We start from the raw sequence: 21440 nt of genomic DNA, 5'->3' as shown, positions 1-21440 counted from the left end.
CCTCCTCCACGTCTCCCTCCTCCCTCCCAGTCTTGTCTCCACTCACACCTGCATCCACTACATCTTCAGCCACTACCTCCATCACCAGCACGCCCTACACCACACACTGCTCACGTGCAATTACCACCCCCACTACCATTCATACATCCCCTGTGTCCTCTCCCAGTGTGTCAGTGAGCCCTCCTCCCAAAGTACACAAACACAGGCACACACCCACCCAACAGCCGTCCACCTCACAACAGCCTCCAGCCTATGCACCCCCACCCAAATTCAGCAGACGTACACCTGCTACAACCACTACCTATTCCTCCACTCCCAAACCCCCTCCATCTACCCATCCCAGTGTGTCTAAAAAACTTTTCCTGTCAAACCTTGACCTCTTCCCTTGACCTCCCCCCCGTCCTTCCACTAGGGCAAGGCTATCAAGGTCCCGGCCCAGCATCTCAGCCACCACATCCCCATGCACAGTGGTGCCAGCAACTGCGGGGTCATGGAGTGTGCAAACCATCAGGGCTGCCAGTGTGCCACAGAGCGAGGGCAAGGACATTCTGCCACCTGCCAAGGTTAAAAAGGTGCCCACATCCTGGAGGGAGAAGCCAAAAACACCAGCCACCAAGGGGTCAGCGAAAACGAAAGGGGATAGTGGCAAGACAATTGAGCCACCATCAAAGGTGGGGAAGGGCAAAAGACTGAAGGGCAGGTCAGGAGAGGGCATGGTGGCACCTACTGAGGGACCAGTGTCACACCTTCTATCCATGTCCACACCAACCTATACGGCGGCGAACACCACCACCTGCACCGCCACCTGCATCACCACCTGCACCGCCACCTGCACCGCCTCCGGGATGTCTACTGCCGCTGCGACAGTCCCCAGCCTCTTCCCCGGTGGGCAGCCGTCCGAGGCTGCAGGAGACATCCTGCTTTCTCACTCAGCAGGTGCTGACACAGGCTCCGCCGCCACAGACCCCGCAGCCAGCACAGCCACAACAGACCCCGCAGCCAGCACCGCCACCACAGACACCGCTGCCAGCACCGCCGCCACAGACCCCGCAGCCAGCACCGCCGCCACAGACCCCGCACCCAGCACCACCGCCACAGACCCCGCAGCCAGCACCGCCACGACTGACACCGCCGCAAGCACCGCCAGCGGCCCCGAGAAGTCCTCAGACAGTGGCACCACCACAGACATGCCTACCATCCCCAGTGGTCAGTCGTCCGGGGCTGGTGGTGAGTTCCAGGACCCTGGGCAGCTTCCATGAAGCATCACTCTCATTACAGTTGTCAGCTGCATTTGGAATGTGAAACCGCAGCAGTGTGGGGTATGCCTCCATGGCATATCATGCTACCTGTACCTCGGCAATCTCGTGGCACACACACCCAGGCAAGTGTATTGTACCAGCCACACTGCACGTGGAACACTCTGGGCACAAAGCCCCCTCCAGAACCAGTGGAGAACTGCATCCACTTCCGCAGTCCTTGGCAGGATGAAGCACTCTGGGCACAAAACCCCTTCCAGAACCAGTGGAGACTGACATCTACTTGAGAGACTGTGGCTTTGCACTCGCCAGGATAAAGCAGTGGGCAAACAACCCACTGGAGAGACTTGAGAGACTGTGGCTTTGCACTCCCCAGGATAAAGCAGTGGGCAAACCACCCACTGGAGAGACTTGTGAGACTGTGGCTTTGCACTCCCCAGGATTGAACAGTGGGCAAACCACCCACTGGACATACTTGTGAGACTGTGACTTTGCACTCCCCAGGATAAAGCAGTGGGCAAACCACCCACTGGAAGACCTGTGAGACTGTGGCTTTGCACTCCCCAAGATAGAGCAGTGGGCACACCACCCACTGGAGAAACTTGTGAGACTGTGGCTTTGTACTCCCCAGGATAAAGCAGTGGGCAAACCACCCACTGGAGAGACTTGTGAGACTTTGGCTTTGCACTCCCCAGGATAAAGCAGTGGGCAAACCACCCACTGGACAGACATGTGAGACTCTGGCTTTGCACTCCCCAGGATAAAGCAGTGGGCAAACCACCAACTGTAAAAACTTGAGAGACTGTGGCTTTGCACTCCCCAGGATACATCAATGAGCATGGAGCCCCCTCGTGCAGCAGTGGTGTTGTGCGTTCATCTGGCTGAGGTGCACCCCCTCCTCCGGAGGTGCCTGTATATTTTCGGTCTGATGCCCCTGCAGTGTTCTCTCCGTTTGGAGTCAGGTATCTAGTGTGGGCTTGTCCCAATGCATTTTGGGCCCAGTGGTCCACGGACTATGATTGGTGCACTATCTGGACTTGTGTAGTTGGTGTACATAATTGCATTTACTGGATTTTGAACTTTGATAATGAGATTCCACATGATTACATTTGTTCAAATCAGTTCATTTTGTCCTTGCGTTCTTCCGGGAGTGGGGGTGTATATGTAATGTTGCTGCATGTATTGGGGTGTATGTTGTTGTGGGTGAGGGTGGGGGTGTTGCATGTTGCATGTGTGTGTGTGTCGCTCTCTTTTCCCTCCCCCCCCCTGTGTTGTTGGTGCAGTACTCACCGTGGTCGTCGCCGCCGTCGTTGGAGTTCCTGATAGAAGAGAAGGAAGACCATCATCGGCAGTATCTGCAATTCGGGCTCCATGGCGTCCTAGTTCCTCATGGCGTGTGGAGAGGTGAGTGTTTTCCCTTCTGTGTACTGTTTCCACCGTTTTTTTTTATGCGTTGGTTCCGCCCCGGAAAAGGTGGCGGATAGGCCTTTTGTGATACGGTGGGCGGTACATTGTCTTCCGTCTGTCTGTTGGCGGTGTCCGCCGCGCTGTTTATTTGTACCGCAGTGGCGGTCGGAGTGTTAAAGTGGCTGTCTATGTAGGCAGTTTCCTCCAATGGCCTGTTTGCAGTGTTACCGCCGCTTTAACACTGACCGCCAGGGTTGTAATGAGGGCCATTGTCTTTCATCCATTGAGGTTTGCTTCGAATAAATTCAGGACACAGATAGGTGGTCATTACAACCCTGGTGGACAGTGTTAAAGCGGCGGTAAGACCGCCAACAGGCCGGCGGTAAAAAAATTGCAATTACGAACGTGGCGGAAACCGCCAACAAAGACAGCCACCTTAACACTCTGACCGCCACGGCGGTACAAACAAACAGCTTGGCGGTCACCGCCAACAGACAGGCGGGAGACAATGTACCGCCCACACTATTATGACAGGCCAATCCGCCACCTTTTCCGGGGCGGATTCACCGCGGATAAAAACACGGCGGAAACAGGAATTTCGAAGGGAAAACGCTCACCTCTACACACTCCACGAGGAACGAGGACACCATGGAACCGGAACTCCAAATTCTACCTGCGATAGTCTTCCTGCTCCTCTACCAGGAGCACGAACGCTGGCAGCGAAGACCACAGTGAGTACTGCACCTACGACACGGGGAGGGGGGAGGCAAAAAAAAGGGACACACACACGCAACACCCCCACCCTCACCCACTACAACACAGACAAATGCATATCAATACATCACAGTTACACCCACCAAACTCCCCGGAAGAATGCAAAGACAATAGAAAATTAGTGTAACCATTGTAATATATTAAAAACAAGTAGGCAGAAATATATATATACACCATGTACAAAATATATACCAGGCATAGTAGTCCAGGTACTGCACAAAGAGAGTCAGTGGAACACTGAGACCACACGGTATGGGCGAGGCCCACACAAGATCCCCGACCATGACGGAGAGAACACTGCAGGGGCATCAGACAGCAACTAAACAGGCACCTCAGGGGGAGGGAAAGGGGGGGCACCTCAGCTGCTTGAGTGCACGACGTCAAATCCACGAGAAGGCCATATGCCCACTGTTCAATCCTGGGGAGTGCAAAGCTACAGTCTCTCAAGTCTCTACAGTGGGTGGGTTGCCCACTGTTCAATCCTGGGGAATGCAAAGCCACAGTCTCTCAAGTCTCTACAGTGGGTGGGTTGCCCACTGTTCAATCCTGGGGAATGCAAAGCCACAGTCTCTACAGTGGGTGGGTTGCCCACTGGTCAATCCTGGGGAGTGCAAAGCCACAGTCTCTCAAGTCTCTACAGTGGGTGGGTTGCCCATTGTTCAATCTTGGGGAGTGCAAAGCCACAGTCTCTCAAGTGGATAACAGTCTCCACTGGTTCTGGAGGGGGACTGGTGCCCAGAGTGCTTCATCCTGTGAAGGACAGAGGTAGTGGATGGATGTCTCCACTGGTTCTGGAGGGGGACTGGTACCCAGAGTGCTTCATCCTGTGAAGGACAGAGGTAGTGGATGGATGTCTCCATTGGTTCTGGAGGGGGACTGGTGCCCAGAGTACATTACTCACCCCATGACGGACCCAGTTGCGTCAGTGCCCCTGCCGCTCATGGGCTAGCGGTGCTTGAGTTGGCGGTGCCCTGTTCAGCGGTGCTTGTTTTGGCGGTGCCCTGTTCAGCGGGGCTTGATTTGGCGGTGCCCTGTTCAGCGGTACTTGAGTTGGCAGTGCCCTGTTCAGCGGTGCTTGATTTGGCAGTGCCCTGTTCAGCGGTGCTTGATTTGGCGGTACCCTGTTCAGCGGTGCTTGAGTTGGCGGTGCCCTGTTCAGCTGTGCTTGATTTGGCGGTGCCCTGTTCAGCTGTGCTTTAGTTGGCGGTGCCCTGTTCAGCGGGGCTTGTGCTGGCGGTCCTTCATGGCCCAGCGGGGCTTGTGCTGGCAGTCCTTCATGGCCCAGCGGGGCTGGTGCTGTCAGTCCTTCATGGATCAGCGGGGGTGGGGCTGGCGGTGGCCTCCTGGGCAGCTGGGCTGGGGCTTGCAGTGCCCTCCTGGGCCTCTGGGCTGGGGCTGGCGGTGGCCTCCTGGGCAGCAGGGCCGGGGCTGGCAGTGGCCTCCTGAGCAGCTGGGCTGGGGCTGGCAGTGGCCTCCTGGGCAGCTGGGCTGGGGATGGCGGTGGCCTCCTGGACAGCGGGGATGATGGCGGTCTTCTCCGCCGTGCAGCTCTTCCCAGACTTGCTGGGTTTCTTGTGGCCCTGCCCCACCTCAGAAGGTGTCACAGCTGACTCCACACTCCCACCGGGACCCCTGGGAGCGGCTATGGTGGCTGGAGTCTTCCCCCTCTCCCGCCGGGCACTGGCCAACTTCTGATGCTTCACAGTTGGGGGGGCTGTCTGTGCTGTGGCTCCGTGCCACACTGGCTGTCCTGGTGGCCGGTGCACTCCACATACCGGTGACTACAGGCACCACTGGTCCCAGAGATGTTGTGGCTGAGGTGCTACTTCGGGACCTATGAGATGGACGGGGTGGGGGAGGTGTGGGAAAAAGGTCAAGGCTGGACAGGAAAAGTTTTTGGGAGCGGGGTGTGGTGGTGGGTGTGCTGGTGAGGGACGTAGTGGCTGTAGAGGTAGTGCATGCAGGTGTGAGTGTAGACGAGACTGGGAGGGTGGAGGGAGACGAAGAGGAGGGGGACACAGTGGAGGCAGTGGATGTTGGAGTGTCGCATGTGTGTGTTGCTTGCGTGAGTGCCTGTGGACGTGTGGTGCTTATGTTTGCCTGAGCTTCCCTTGAGTGTTGACGTGTGTGCATGCTGGTCTGATGGTGTGCTTGGGATAGGCAGAGGTACAGGGGATTGGGTCTGGGTGGAGGAAGTTGGAGGGGGGAGGCTAGAGATGGGGACAATGGCTGCCATCAGTGCTGAGGCCAGAGTTTGAAAAGCTCGGTGAAGGGCTGCCTGACCATAATGAATGCCCTCCAGGAATGCATTAGTTTGTTGCAACTGCCTTTCTACACCCTGGATGGCATTCAAAATGGTAGACTGCCCAACAGTGAGGGACCTGAGGAGGTCAATGGCCTCCTCACGGAGGGCAGCAGGGGTGACTGGGGCAGGGCCTGAGGTGCCTGGAGCGAAGGTGATGCCCACCCTCCTGGATGAGCGGGCACGTGGCGAAGGCTGAGGGGCTGCTGGGAGGGTGGTGCTGATAGGGGGGGGTGGCGGCTGTACCTGTAGATGCAGGGGGCACAGATGTTGCCGCCACCGCAAGGGAGCTCCCTTCAGAGGACGTGTCCGTGTCGCTGGTGTCAGCTCCTGTCCCCGCCGTGAAGCTCCCCTCGCCCTACGTCCCACTGGTGAAATCCGAGTACGTAGTCTCGCCCTCCAGGGCCATGTGGGATGCAGCTCCCTCGTGCTCCGTGGCCACTGCTCCTCCGCCTGATGATGCTTATGCACACAAGAACAGGGAGACCACAAAAAGGGGGGGACGACAGAAGAAAGACATGTTGAGTGCATGGAATACCACTACAGTTGGCGGACAAGACAGACACAGAAGCCCCCTGCACTACGCAGCGCTCTTGGGCTCCACTGTTCAGTTCCCAGGAAATGGCCTACAAGGCTATGGACGACATCTGCACACATAGATGACACAGGAGCATGAATAGCTGTACTTGGCAGTCTACAGAGGTGGGTTGGGGTGCCACATGGCCTGCCTTACGGAGGGGCCTTGCCTACGGAACTCGCCCTGGCCAGAGAAACCCACAGCCCTCCTCCCCCACCCAGACACCTCCACTGCGCGCAAAGTCAGCAGAATGAGAGTGTACTCACCCCTTGTGTCTGCTGTGATGCCCTCAAGCGCCCATCCAACTCCGGGTAGGCCACCGCCAGGATCCTGAACAACAGGGGGCTCATGGTGCGACGAGCACCTCCAGCTGAGCCTCCGCTGTCTTCTTGCTCCAGCGGCGAATGTCCTCCCATCTTTTCTGGCAGTGGGTGCTCCGTCTGTGGTAGACCCCCAGGGTCCTTTTTTTTGGTGGGTGCTGACCTACATGAAATGTACAGGGGAAGAAGAGAACTCATTAACAACTCCACCGTCAAAGTGATTGGTCCCCATCCCTACCCTTGCCATGTGGCACATGCATTCACCGTCTTTCATGCACGCAGCACTCTGCCCCCTTCCTTCTTACATCCAGCCCTATCCACACAGGCATAGCCCATACAACATGCTCCCTGTGTACTTACCTGTTTGTCTGGAGGACCATAGAGTAGCGTGTACTGGGGAAGGACCCCATCCACGAGCTTCTCCAACTCCTCCGATGTGAAGGCAGGGGCCCTATCCCCAGACACATGAGCCATTGTCTCTTCCAGACCGAGGTCACAGCAGCACTTGCAGTGTAGGTCCTCTCCTGTCGAAGATCAGGTATCGAGTGATTGAACAGATAGAAAATGGCGGTCACGTCTGCGGCGGTGCGTACCGTCACCACCGGCGTACATCGTCATTGGCTCCTAGGACCCATAGGGTCCAATGTTAACCAATGCAGCATTGCGCCGCGGTCTTCAACCGCCTACCGCGATGGTGTACAACGCCAGCGCAGTTACCTCACATCCCATTGTCCCACTTTACAGGTCAGGCAGCCGCCATTTCAGGGGCCCACATGGCTTCATTTTCAACTGCGTCACACATACCTAGGCCTAGTCTCAACACACATACAGGCCACCTTTTGTGTATGATTGGTGTTCTGGGTAAACTGTGGGTACGTACCTCTGAGTTGTTTGACTCTGTGCTCGCTGTTGTCCTTCATAGGCACTGTCCACTGGGACATGTGAGGAGATGGCGGCATCCTCTGGTGTACCGACCGTTGGTGGACCTGTCGACAATGGAGGAGCGACATTTGATAATCATCTACAGGCTTGACCGTGCCACAATCCAGGAACTGTGTACCCAGTTGGAGCCAGACCTGATGTCAGCAATCCGCCATCCCACAGGAATCCCCCCTCAAGTGCAGGTGCTGTCAGTGCTCCATTTCCTTGCAAGTGGCTCTTTTCAAACAACTGTGGCCATGGCATCAGGGATGTCCCAGCCTATGTTTTCCAACGTATTGTCCAGAGTGTTGTCTGCCCTTCTGAAACACATGCGGAGCTACATCGTTTTCCCTCAGGTGGAGGATTTTCATACAGTGAAAGGTGATTTCTGTGCCCTGGGACATATCCCCAACATTAAAAGTGCCATTGATGGGACCCATGTGGCTTTGGTCCCCCCCCCACAGGAGTAAACAGGTGTACAGAAACCGGAAGAGTTATCATTCTATGAATGTACAGATGGTATGTTTGGCAGACCAGTACATCTCCCATGTGAATGCCATGTTCCCTGGCTCAGTGCATGACGCCTACATCCTGCGGAATAGCAGCATCCCTTATGTGATGGGTCAACTCCAGAGGCACAGTGTGTGGCTATTGGGTGAGCTCCTGGAAGCAAGTCAGTGGGAATGGTTGTCTGGGTCTGGGGTTATCCCTCCTGGTTAGTGTGTGTCTAACAGTTGCCCCTCACCATTTGCAGGTGACTCTGGTTACCCCAACCTGTCATGGCTACTGACCCCAGTGAGGAATCCCAGTACCATGCTCAATGAGGCCCATGGGCGAACTAGGAGGGTGATCGAGCGGACCTTCGGCCTCCTGAAGGCCAGGTTCAGGTGCCTCCATATGACAGGTGGATCCCTATTCTACTCACCAAAGAAGGTGTGCCAGATCATTGTGTCCTGCTGTATGCTTCACAACTTGGCTTTGCGACGACAGGTGCCTTTTTCTGCAGGAGGATGGTCCAGATGGCGGTGTTGTTGCAGCTGTGGAGCCTGTGGACAGTGATGAGGAGGAAGCAGAGGAAGAAGACATGCACAACAGGGACTCAGTGATCCAGCAATATTTCCAGTGAGACACATGTAAGAATATAATTCTGCCTATTACATGTACTTTAACACTACTACTTCTCTCCTGTCTGTCGTTTTCACCCAGTGTATGGTCACTGAGTTGTCACTTTCCCTTACGGTTTCACAGATGTGGGTCCCACTGTGTGACATCTGCTTAGATTCCTCATGGACTAGAGCTGTGTGACACAGGTATGTTAACATTACTATTTCAAAAACATTTTGTCACTGTAATTGCTAATACACTATTTCGAAATCACAGACAGACTCCAGATCATTTTGTGCTTTAGGTGTGTTTATTTAAATGCAAAATATTGGAGGGGGTAGTGAAATGGTGAGGGGTGATGGCGGCGGAGTGTCCATGGCAGAGTCCAGTCTATTAGTCTCACAGGTGCCTTGCCCATATGGGCATAGGAAGTGGAGCTGGGGCAGTTTAATTATGGACAGGGTAACAAAGTGGGACAGTAGGATGACAATCAGGGTGGTCTCATTTCTTGGCGGGGGTCTTGGCATCGTTCTCTGTCTTGTTCCTGGATCTCAGGGACCGTTTGCGGGGTGGTTCTCCCTCTGCAGGGGGTGGGGTGCTGGTTTGGTGGTCCTGTGGCGGGGCGTCCTGTCCACTAGCGCCGGCGGAGGTGGTGGGCAGTTCATTGTCCATGCTAGTGTCAGGGGCCCCTTGTAGTGCCACAGTGTCCCTTCTGGTGTTGAGTACTTCCTTCAGAACCCCTACGATGGTGCCCAGGGTGTAGCTGATGGTTCTGAGTTCCTCCCTCAAGCCCATATACTGTTCCTCCTGCATGCGCTGGGTCTCCTGAAACTTGGCCAGTACCGTTGCCATCGTCTCCTGGGAGTGGTGGTATGCTCCCATGATGGAGGAGAGGGCCTCGTGGAAGGTGGGTTCCCTTGGCCTGTCCTCCCCCTGTCGCACGGCAGCCCTTCCAGTTCCCCTGTGTTCCAGTACCTCCGTCTCCTGGACCGTGTGCCCACTACCACTGCCCCCAGGTCCCTGTTGTTGTTGGGGTGGTGGGTTAGCCTGAGTTCCCTGTGGTGGTGGACACACAGCTGATTGACATGTCCTGGGGACGGAGGTATAGGCCCGCTGGGTGGGTGCTGTGCTGGTGTTTCCAGAGGGGGGAAGGTCTGTGGTGGCCTGTGCCTGTGTGAGGGGAACCGACTGTCCAGAGGTCCCCGATGGTCCGGGCTGGTCATCTAGATCCAGTTGGACAGAGGTGCTGTCATCACTGTGGGCCTCTTCTGTTGGTGGTGTGGACATGTGTGGACCCTCCTCTCCTGTGACGTTGGGTAGGGGTCCTGCAGGGGTATAAAAGGATGTTTGTTAAATCTGTGTGTATAATGGTGTGCAATGGGTGGGTAACCGTGTACCCCAGTGCTAGTATTCCTGTGTGGGAGCTTGTGTGATGGTGGTTTAGGGGGGTGTATGGGTATGTGCAGTGGCCATGCGTTGGTGATGGGTGTCCATGCTTTGTTGTTGCATGCAGGGCTTGGTTTTGGGATGTGTGGTTTGTGATGTTGGGACATTTGTGAGGAGTTGGGGTGCTGGATGTGAGGGTGAGGGTGGGGGTATGTGATAGCATGCAGGTAGGGTGGGGGATGTAATAGTAAAGCTTTGACTTTTCAGAGTCCATTCCTCCACCTACTCCTGCGAGGCCCTCAGGATGCAGAATCGCCAAGACCTGCTCCTCCCATGTTGTTAGTTGTGGGGGAGGAGGTGGAGGTCCGCCGCCAGTCCACTGAACCGCCAGGTGGTATCTTGAGACCACGGAACGCACATTCCCCCGTAGGTCGTTCCACCTCTTCCTGATGTCCTCCCGATTTCTTGGATGTTGTCCCACTGCGTTGACCCTGTCCACTATTCTGCGCCATAGCTCCATGTTCCTAGCTATGGAGGTGTGCTGCACCTGTGCTCAGAATAGCTGTGGCTCTACCCGGATGATTTCCTCCACCATGACCCTGAGCTCCTCCTCCGAGAACCTGGGGTGTCTTTGCCGTGCCATGGGGTGGTGTAGGTGATGTGTGGGGTGGAGTGTGTGGTGATAAGTGTGGTGATATGTAGTGGTGTGTTGTGTGAGGTGCGTGGAAGTTGTGTGGGTGATGGTGTTGTGTGCCTGTGGATGCTAGTTTTTTGATGGTGGTGTCTCTCTCTGGCCTTCTCTCGGTGATTCTGGTCATGGGGGTTTGTGGGTGATGTGGGTGTGTGTTTTATATTGTAATGGGTGTGTGGGAGTGGTGCGTGTATGTGTCTCATTTGTGTGTATTTGGAATTGTCCAATGTGGCTGTGTTTTGTAAGAGTGTGTGTATTTTGAGCGCGGCGGTGTGTACCGCCAATGGAATACCGCGTTTGAAAGACCGCTGCGTGGATTCGTGTGTCATGATAGTGTGGGCGTATTTCTGTTGGCGTGACGGTGGAGGTTTTGTTTTCACCAGTTTCTCACTGACCTTTGGTGTGGTGGACTTGTGTGGGTGTCTGACTTTTGGCAGATTCCGAGATGTGGGTCATAATAGCTGTGGCGGAATTCCGTGGCCACGGCGGTGTGTTGGCAGTCTTCTGCACGGCGGTAAGCGGCTTTTACCGCCAATGTTGTAATGAGGGCCATATTCTTTCATCCATTGAGGTTTGCATCGAACTCTAGAACCTCTTCCCAACTTAATAGGACCTTGTACTTGTCTGAATGATGCGTTGACACATTTGGCCCATCAGACGAGTAAGATGGTTTCAGATCAATGAATGGACATCTTACAATCCGGGACATGCTCCATATGTCATTGTTGTCTAAAACAACCACATTTCTTTTCACTTATTTCATACGGAACGGACCCATGAATCCCAAACAACTCTTCCTCCCAAAACCAGGTTTCTTTACCAAGACATTCTCACCCACTACCCATTTAACCTCAGAGGCACCATGTTTGGAATCATACGTAGATTCATATTTTTGCTGATAAGCTCTCCTGAGCTCAGGCCCCCTGTTAAGTTTCTCACCTCCTTGTTCCAAATGTAAAGACATCCTCTTCATCCATGCTGGATTCATTTCTGTACAGCCCTTCCTGCCTCTCTAATACTCAAAAGGGGCAATCGCAGTGATGACATTAGGAGCATTGCGATGTGCCCACCACATCTCTCTAAGAAGGTCAGACAAAAGAGCCCTGGTTTCTACAGCCTCCTGAACACAAAACTTTACTATCCTATTCATGCGTTCGGCAAGACCATCAGCTTGAGGTGAATACAGAGCCGTCCTCAAGTGCACCACAGCTAACGATTTTAAGAAATCCTGCATCTCCTGGGATGTCAACTGCATTCCATTGTCCGTTACAAGGTGACTAGGTATACCTTCTCGAGAGAACTCCTCTTTAAGGAACTCAATCACAACATTAGTAGCTAAGGTGCTCACGCACTTTGTCACCACCCATTATGGGGCATAATCAACAAGAAGTATGACATAGCGCTGATTGGCAGGTAATAGCTGGAATGGACCCATGAAGTCCAGCCCTAACTTCATCCAGGGTTTCTCAGGTACCTCAACAGGGGAAAGCGGAGCTTTGACTGCAGATTTGCTCTTATCACTTCGTGCACAGGATACACAGTCTTTCACCACAGCCTCCAATTCACAATCCAAATCCGGTCACCAGTACACCTCCCTCAACCTTGACTTGGTTAAACTCTTGCCCAAATGGCCCTCATGAGCCAAGTTGATTGTCTTTTCCCTCACACCTAAAGGTGGTATAGTCTTGGTACCTCAGAATAGTTCACCTTTGGAAAAGCAAAGTTCATCTCTTATATTCCAAAACCCCTTCAGAAAAGCAGGAACCTCTTTTAAATCTGGCCATCCTTTCACAATAAATTCCTCAAGTACTTTCCTTTAAGCGTACTGCTCCTACGATTACAGACCCATCTTCCTCCACCTCATCCTCACGATTGATTGAAGCATGTGATAAAAAAAATCAGCCACACTATTTCTCGTACCTGGTATGTATTCCACCTGGAAATTATATTCCATCAAACCCTCAACCCATCTTTTTATTCTGGGTGTTAATTCCTCACTCTTCCTTGAGGAGAAAATATGGATAAGAGGCCTATGATCAGTTTTTACTACAAAAGACAAACCCCACAAATACATGTGAAATGTCTAATTGCCCAAGCACATGCTAAAGCCTCCCTCTTTATAACAGAATAATTATATTCTGCTCTCTTAAGAGATCGAGAAGCAAAAGCAATTACTTTTGCTTCACCACTCACTTTCTGGGTTAAATCGGCTCCTAAACAATTAATGCTCGCATCTGTATGCAATATGGTTTTCGCAAATACATCAAAATGCCCCAAGGTGGGCATCTTACCAATACTGTTTTTAATAAAGGCAAAAGCAGACATGCATTCACTCGACCAGATGAATTCACTTCCTTTCTTCAAAAGGAATCTCAGAGGCTGAATCCTACTTGAAAAATGTGCAATACATACTAGTAGTACTCAGCCAGGCCTAAAAAGGACCTGACTCCATCCTTATCCTTTGGTTCAGGTGCCTGAATAATGGAGTCTACCAACTCCTGTAGGAGGCTGGCCTGGCTTGTAGTGGGTATCAAGGGGTACTTACACTCTGTACCAGGCCCAGTTATCCCTTATTAGTGTAGAAGAGGTGTTTCTAGCAGCTTAGGCTGATGGAAGGTAGCTATAGCAGAGCAGCTTAGGCTGAACTAGGAGACATGCAAAGCTCCTACTATACCACTGGTGTCATATGCACAATATCATAAGAAAACACAATACACAGATATACTAAAAATAAAGGTACTTTATTTTTATGACAATATGCCAAAAGTATCTCAGTGAGTACCCTCAGCATGAGGATGCCAAATATACACAAGATATATGTACACAATACCAAAAATATGCAGTAATAGCAAAAGGAAGTAATGCAAGCAGTGTAAAGTTACAATAGATTGCAATAGGAGCACATAGGTATAGAGGCAACACAAACCATATACTCCAAAAGTGGAATACGAACCACGAATGGACCCCAAACCTATGTGAGCTTGTAGAGGGTCGCTGGGACTGTAAGAAAACAGTGAGGGTTAGAAAAATAGCCCACCCCAAGACCCTGAAAAGTAGGTGTAAAGTGCACCTATAACCCCCAGAAAGCACAGAAGTCGTGATATGGGGATTCTGCAAGGAAGACCAACACCAGCAATGCAACAACAGTCGATTTCTGGACCTGAGTACCTGTGAAACAAGGGGACCAAGTCCAAGAGTCGCGACAATGTCGAGAGAGGGCAGATGCCCAGGAAATGCCAGTTGAGGGTGCAAAGAAGCTGCCACCGGATGGAAGAAGCTTTGGTTTCTGCAAGAACGAAGAGGAATAGGAACTTCCCCTTTGGAGGATGGATGTCCCACGTCGTGAAGAAGCTTGCAGAGGTGTTCCCACGCAGAAAGACCGCAAACAAGCCTTGCTAGCTGCAAGGGTTACGGTTAGGGTTTTTGGATGCTGCTGTGGCCCAGGAGGGACCAGGATGTCGCCACTTGGATGAGGAGACAGAGAGGGCACCAGTAAGTCAGGGAGCCCTCACAGAAGCAGGCAGCACCTGCAGAAGTACCGGATCAGGCACTTAGAGGAGGAGTGAACCGGAGTCCACCCGAAGTCAGAAAAGGGAGTCAGACGACGCCGGAGGACAACTCAGAAGGTTCTGCACTGCAGGTTAGAGTGTCGGGGACCCAGGCTTGGCTGTGCATGAAGGAAATCCTGGAAGGGTGCACAGGAGCCGGAGCAGCTGCAAATCACGCGGTACCCAGCAATGCAGTCTAGCGTGGGGAGGCAAGGACTTACCTCCACAAAACTTGGACTGAAGAGTCACTGGACTATGGGAGTCACTTGGACAGAGTTGCTGAGTTCCAGGGACCACGCTCGTCGTGCTGAGAGGGGACCCAGAGGACCGGTGATGCAGTATTTTGTTGCCTGCGGTTGCAGGGGGAAGATTCCGTTGACCCACGGGAGATTTCTTCAGAGCTCCTGGTGCAAGAAGGAGGCAGGCTACCCCCAGAGTATGCACCACCAGGAAACAGGCGAGAAAGCCAGCAGGATGAAGCGATACAAGGTTGCAGTATTTGTCTTTGCTACTTTGTTGCGGTTTTGCAGGCGTCCTGAGCAGTCAGCGGTCGATCCTTTGGCAGAAGGTGAAGAGAGAGATGCAGAGGAACTCTGATGAGCTCTTGCATTCGGTATCTGAAGAATTCCCCAAAGCAGAGACCCTAAATAGCCAGAAAAGGAGGTTTGGCTACCTAGGAAGGAGGATAGGCTAGTAACACAGGTAAGAGCCTATCAGAAGGAGTCTCTGACGTCACCTGCTGGCCCTGGCCACTCAGAGCAGTCCAGTGTGCCAGCACACCTCTGAATCCAAGATGGCAGAGGTCTGGGGCACGCTGGAGGAGCTCTGGGCACCTCCCCTGGGAGGTGCAGGTCAGGGGAGTGGTCACTCCCCTTTCCTTTGTCCAGTTTTGCGCCAGAGCAGGGCTGGGGGATCCCTGAACCGGTGTAGACTGGCTTATGCAGAGATGGGCACCATCTGTGCCCATCAAAGCATTTCCAGAGGCTGGGGGAGGCTACTCCTTCCCAGCCCTGACACCTTTTTCCAAAGGGAGAGGGTGTAACACCCTCTCTCTGAGGAAGTCCTTTGTTCCGCCTTCCTGGGCCAGGCCTGGCTGGACCCCAGGAGGGCAGAAACCTGTCTGAGGGGTTGGCAGCAGCTGCAGTGAAACCCCGGGAAAGGCAGTTTGGCAGTACCTGGGTCTGTGCTAGAGACTCGGGGGATCATGGAATTGTCTCCCCAACAATTCCATTAACTTAGATATGTTACATGGCCATGTTTGGAGTTACCTTTGTGACGCTATACATAGGTAGTGACCTATGTATAGTGCACGCGAGAAATGGTGTCCCCGCACTCACAAAGTCCGGGGAATTTGCCCTAAACAATGTGAGGGCACCTTGGCTAGTGCCAGGGTGCCCACACACTAAGTAACTTTGCACCCAACCTTCACCAGGTGATGGTTAGACATATTGGTGACTTATAAGTTACTTAAGTGCAGTGATAAATGGCTGTGAAATAACGTGGACGTTATTTCACTCAGGCTGCAGTGGCAGGCCTGTGTAAGAATTGTCAGAGCTCCCTATGGGTGGCAAAAGAAATGCTGCAGCCCATAGGGATCTCCTGGAACCCCAATACCCTGGGTACCTCAGTACCATATACTAGGGAATTATAAGGGTGTTCCAGTATGCCAATGTGAATTGGTGAAATTGGTCACTAGCCTGTTAGTGAAAATTTAGAAAGCAGAGAGAGCACAACCACTGAGGTTCTGGTTAGCAGAGCCTCAGTGAGACAGTTAGTCATCACACAGGGAACACATGCAGGGCACACTTATGAGCACTGGGGCCCTGGCTGGCAGGGTCCCAGTGACACATACACTAAAACAACATATATACAGTGAAATATGGGGGTAACATGCCAGGCAAGATGGTACTTTCCTACAACTCCAACTTGGGTTTGATACCATCGCCCTAAATAGTATGGCCCAAATAAGTCACAGCAGTAACTCTAAACTTGAATTTCTCTTTCTTTAGGTCAGTCCTGATGAAGCCAATTTGCTCAACACTTCTCTTAAAATCTTATTGTGGTCACTCAATGTTTTCCCATGCACCAAGATGTCATCCTGAAAGAACAATACACCAAGAATTCCCCCTAGAACCTTCTTCATAATGCTTTGGAAACAAGCGGCTGCTGAAGCTAGCCCAAACGACATTCTTAGAAACTGATATGCACCCAACAGTGTCACAAATGAAGTAAGGTGTCTAGACTCAAGATGTAGAACAACCTGGTGATAGGCTGACGAGAGACCCAAAAAACTAAAAAAATTGAACCGCCCAAGCTTGACAACTCCTCTGAAATATTGAGTAAGGGTTGACGATCCACCCATATAAGTTTATTGAGGTTTCTAAGGTCTACACCCTTACAAATCTGTTTCCCACCCTCCTTCGGTGCTAAAACAATCAGAGCCAACCATTCAGAAGATTCAATTTCCTCAATTACCCATGAATCCAGTGATTTCCTAAGTTCTCTTGTAAAAGGCTCCATCATCAACTTGGGAACTCTTCTCACTTTGTGCATAGTGGAAATGGCATTACTCTTGAGTATAAATGTTCAAAGACACCCCAAAACATCACTAAAGACTGTGGGAAATTCCTTGAGAATGTCAAAATTTATATTCTCATTGTTTACCACCATGACCTGACAAGGAGAATTGGGATCCAACTTAATACCCATGTCTCGTTGATGGCGCCAGCCCAACAGGTTATCCCCACGTTTTGCCACATAGACCTTCCCCACCGTTGCTTTGTCCTGGAATTGAATTTTCATGACCCTGTAACCTACTACATCAATTTTTGTTCCCCCGTAACTCACAGGATTGATATCAGGTTCTAACAGAGGACCATACTCATCTCCATAAGTAAGTTGTCAATTCTTATCACCCATCATGGTGTAAGGTGACCCTGAAACTGCTGAGACATTGACAACCTTATTGTCTATCTTGACCAAGCATTCAGGCATAATTATTGGTACTTCATCCACAGCTTCAACATTCTCCACTACCTGGTTAATCTCAGGTTTCACACAAAATATCATTTTGTTCACATTTTCTGTAACAGAATCAACACTCCATTGTTTGGCACCCTTGCAAACCTTTGCATAATGACCCCTCTTCCCGCACCTCTTACATACAGAATTTCTAGCATAACAATTTAGACTATTAGCCTAATGCCCTGGATTTCCACAGCGACAACACCGTGTTCCAGTGTCCTTTCCTCTTTCTTTTGTAGAAACAGAGGCCTTGTTGTCAATGCTCACTTTCTAAACTTCATCCTGAACATGAGTCATTTTCATAACATCAGAACTGGGGGTACCACATATTTTGTGGTCATTCATTTCTTTAACCCCTTCAGTGCCCAGGACGTAATGGTTACGTCCTGAGGCACAGTGCTGCTGTGCCCAGGACGTAACCATTACGTCCTGTGCACAGAGCCCAGAGGGAGCACTCTCGCTCCCTCTGTGGGGTTCCCCCCCACCCCCCCAAGTCAGGGATGGAAGGGGAAGCCCTTCCCCTCCCACCCCCGTCCCCCCCAACCCCCCCTGTGACGTCAGCGCGCGAGCGCGCGCTGATTAGTCACAGGGTCTCCCCCATCGCGCTGGAAGCAGAACTTCCAGCGCGATTGAAAAAGAAATGCTTTTGCATTTCTTTTTCAATCCCATGGGGGAGGCCCCGAGAGGCTTCAAAGGGAAGGAAATGTATTTCCTTCCCTTTGAAGTCTCTCACAGGTTTCAAAAGCCGGATTGCTTGCAATCCGGCTTTTGAAACCCCACTAGACACCAGGGATTTTTTTTTTTTTCTTGAAATTGGCAAAAGGGAGCGACCCCTTGGGCAAGGGTCGCTCCCAGGGGGGCATTTTTTTAGGAAGGCCTTTTCTGCCCCCCCCTGGGGGCAGATTGGCCTATTATTAGGCCGATCTGCCCCCAGGGGGGGCAGAAACCTCTAGGCACCAGGGACCTTTTTATTTTTTTTATTTTTTTTGTGATGATTTCTTTTTTTTTAGGTGGGGAGCGATCCCTTAGGCAAGGGTCGCTCCCCTACGGGGCAATATATATTTAGGCCATTTCTGCTCCCCTTGGGGGCAGATTGGCCTATTTTGATAAGGCCAATCTGCCCCCAAGGGGGGCAGAAACCATTAGACACCAGGGAGTTTGTTTTTGCGCGCGAATGTCACGCAACAAAGCGACCCCTTTGGCAAGGGTCGCTCCCAGGGGGGGCAATTTTTTGGGAAGGCCTTTTCTGCCCCCCCTGGGGACAGATCGGCCTATTATTAGGCCGATCTGCCCCCAGGGGGGGCAGAAACCTCTAGGCACCAGGGATCTTTTCTTTTTTTTTTTTCTTTTTGTTATGTTTTCTTTTTTTTTTAGGTGGGGAGCGACCCCTTAGGCAAGGGTCGCTCCCCTAGGGGGCAAATTATATTTAGGCCATTTCTGCCCCCCTTGGGGGCAGATTGGCCTATTTTGATGAGGCCAATCTGCCCCCAAGGGGGGCAGAAACCATTAGACACGAGGGAGGTTTTTTTTTTGCGTGAATTTCACGCAAGGGGAGCGACCCCTTAGGCAAGGGTCCCTCCCTGGGGGGGGGTGGGGGGTGATTATTTTAGGCCATTTCTGCCCCCCTGGGATGGGTAGATCAGCCTATTTTGATTCGGCTGATCTGCCCCCAAGGGGGGCAGAAACCACTAGGCACCAGGGATTTTTTTGTTTTTCTGTTTTACAGATGGGGAGCGACCCGCTTTGGGGACAGATTGGTCGATTTTAGGTCAATCTGCCCCAAGGGGGCAGAAACCACTAGGCACCGGGGATTTGTTTTTTGGTGCCAATGTCACGCAGGGGGAGCGACCCCGTAGGCAAGGGTCGCTCCGGGGGGGGGGGGATGGGTGTTCGGGGGGCAAATTTATTTTAGGCCATTTCTGCCCCTCCTGGGGGCAGATCGGCCTATTATTAGGCCGATCTGCCCCCAGGGGGGGGGCAGAAACCTCTTGTTGCCAGGGCAAATTTTTTTTTTGTGTTTTTTTTTTTGTTTGTTTGGTTTTTTTTAGAGATGGGGAGCGACCCATCAGGCAAGGGTCGCTCCTCTGGGGGGCAAATTGTGTTTAGACCATTTCTGCCCCCCTTGGGGGCAGATTGGTAGATTTTAGGTCAATCTGCCCCAAGGGGGCAGAAACCACTAGGCACCGGGGATTTGTTTTTTGGCGCCAATGTCACGCAGGGGGAGTGACCCCGTAGGCAAGGGTCCCTCCGGGGGGGGGGAGTGGGTGTTCGGGGGCAAATTTATTTTAGGCCATTTCTGCCCCCCCTGGGGGCAGAAACCTCTTGTTGCCAGGGCAAATTTTTTTGCCCTGGCCATTTCTGCCCCTATTATTAGGCCGATCTGCCCCCAGGGGGGGCAGAAACCTCTTGTTGCCAGGGCAAATTTTTTTTTTTGTTTTTTTTTTGGTTTGGTTGGTTTTTTTTAGAGATGGGGAGCGACCCATCAGGCAAGGGTCGCTCCCCTGGGGGGCAAATTGTGTTTAGACCATTTCTGCCCCCCTTGGGGGCAGATTGGTAGATTTTAGGTCAATCTGCCCCAAGGGGGCAGAAACCACTAGGCACCGGGGAATTTGTTTTTTGGCGCCAATGTCACGCAGGGGTAGCGACCCCGTAGGCAAGGGTCGCACCTGGGCAGGGGGGGTTTGGGGGGGTGGGGGGTCAAATTTATTTTAGGGCATTTCCCCCCCCCCCCCACCCCCCCCCCCCGGGCCGGCTGAGCTAGAGGCCAAAATCCACAGGTAGGCACTTTGCAAAAAACACCTCTGTTTTCTGTGAAAAAATATGTTGTGTTTTGGGCCATTTCCTTTTGTGGGCGCTAGGCCTACCCACACAAGTGAGGTACCATTTTTATGGAGAGACTTAGGGGAACGCTGGGTGGAAGGAAATTTGTGGCTCCTCTCAGATTCCAGAACTTTCTGTCACCGAAATGAGAGGAAAAAGTGTTTTTTAGCCAGATTTTGATGTTTGCAAAGAATTCTGGGTAACAGAACCTGGTCAGAGCCCCGCAAATCACCCCATCTTGGATTCCCCTAGGTCTCTAGTTTTCAAAAATGCGCTGGTTTGCTAGGTTTCCCCAGGTGCCGGCTGAGCTAGAGGCCAAAATCCACACGTAGGCACTGTTTTCTATGAAAAAATGTGATGTGTCCACGTTGTGTTTTGGGCCATTTCCTGTCGCGAGCGCTAGGCCTACCCACACAAGTGAGGTATCATTTTTATCGGGAGAAGTGGGGGAACGCTGGGTGGAAGGAAATTTGTGGCTCCTCTCAGATTGTAGAACTTTCTGCCACAGAAATGTGAGGAACATGTGTTTTTTTAGCCAAAGTTTGAGGTTTGCAAAGGATTCTGGGTAACAGAACCTGGTCCGAGCTACACAAGTCACCCCATCTTGGATTCCCCTAGGTCTCTAGTTTTCAGAAATGCACAGGTTTGGTAGGTTTCCCTAGGTGGCGGCTGAGCTACAGGCCAAAATCTACAGGTAGGCACTTTGCTAAAAACAGGTCTGTTTTCTGTGATGTGTCCACGTTGCGCTTTGGGGTGTTTCCTGTTGCGGGCGCTAGGCCTACCCACACAAGTGAGGTATCATTTTTATCGGGAGACGTGGGGGAACGCTGGGTGGAAGGAAATTTGTAGCTCCTCTCAGATTCCAGAACTTTCTGCCACAAAAATGTGAGGGACATGTGTTTTTTTAGCCAAATTTTGAGGTTTGCAAAGGATTCTGGGTAACAGAACCTGGTCCGAGCCCCGCAAGTCACCCCTCCTTGGATTCCCCTAGGTCTCTAGTTTTCAGAAATGCACAGGTTTGGTAGGTTTCCCTAGGTGCCGGCTGAGCTAGAGGCCAAAATCTACAGGTAGGCACTTCGCAAAAAACACCTCTGTTTTTTTCCAAAATGTAGGATGTGTCCACGTTGCGCTTTGGGGTGTTTCCTGTCGCCGGCGCTAGGCCTACCCACGCAAGTGAGGTGTCATTTTTATCGGGAGACTTGGGGGAACGCTGGGTGGAAGGAAATTTGTAGCTCCTCTCAGATTCCAGAACTTTCTGCCACAGAAATGTGAGGGACATGTGTTTTTTTAGCCAAATTTTGAGGTTTGCA

The sequence above is a fragment of the Pleurodeles waltl genome, chromosome 5 (assembly GCF_031143425.1).
Source record: "Pleurodeles waltl isolate 20211129_DDA chromosome 5, aPleWal1.hap1.20221129, whole genome shotgun sequence".
NCBI classification, from domain to species: domain Eukaryota; kingdom Metazoa; phylum Chordata; class Amphibia; order Caudata; family Salamandridae; genus Pleurodeles; species Pleurodeles waltl.
The sequence above is the reverse complement of the archived record's forward strand: the minus strand, read 5'-3'. Positions refer to the sequence as shown.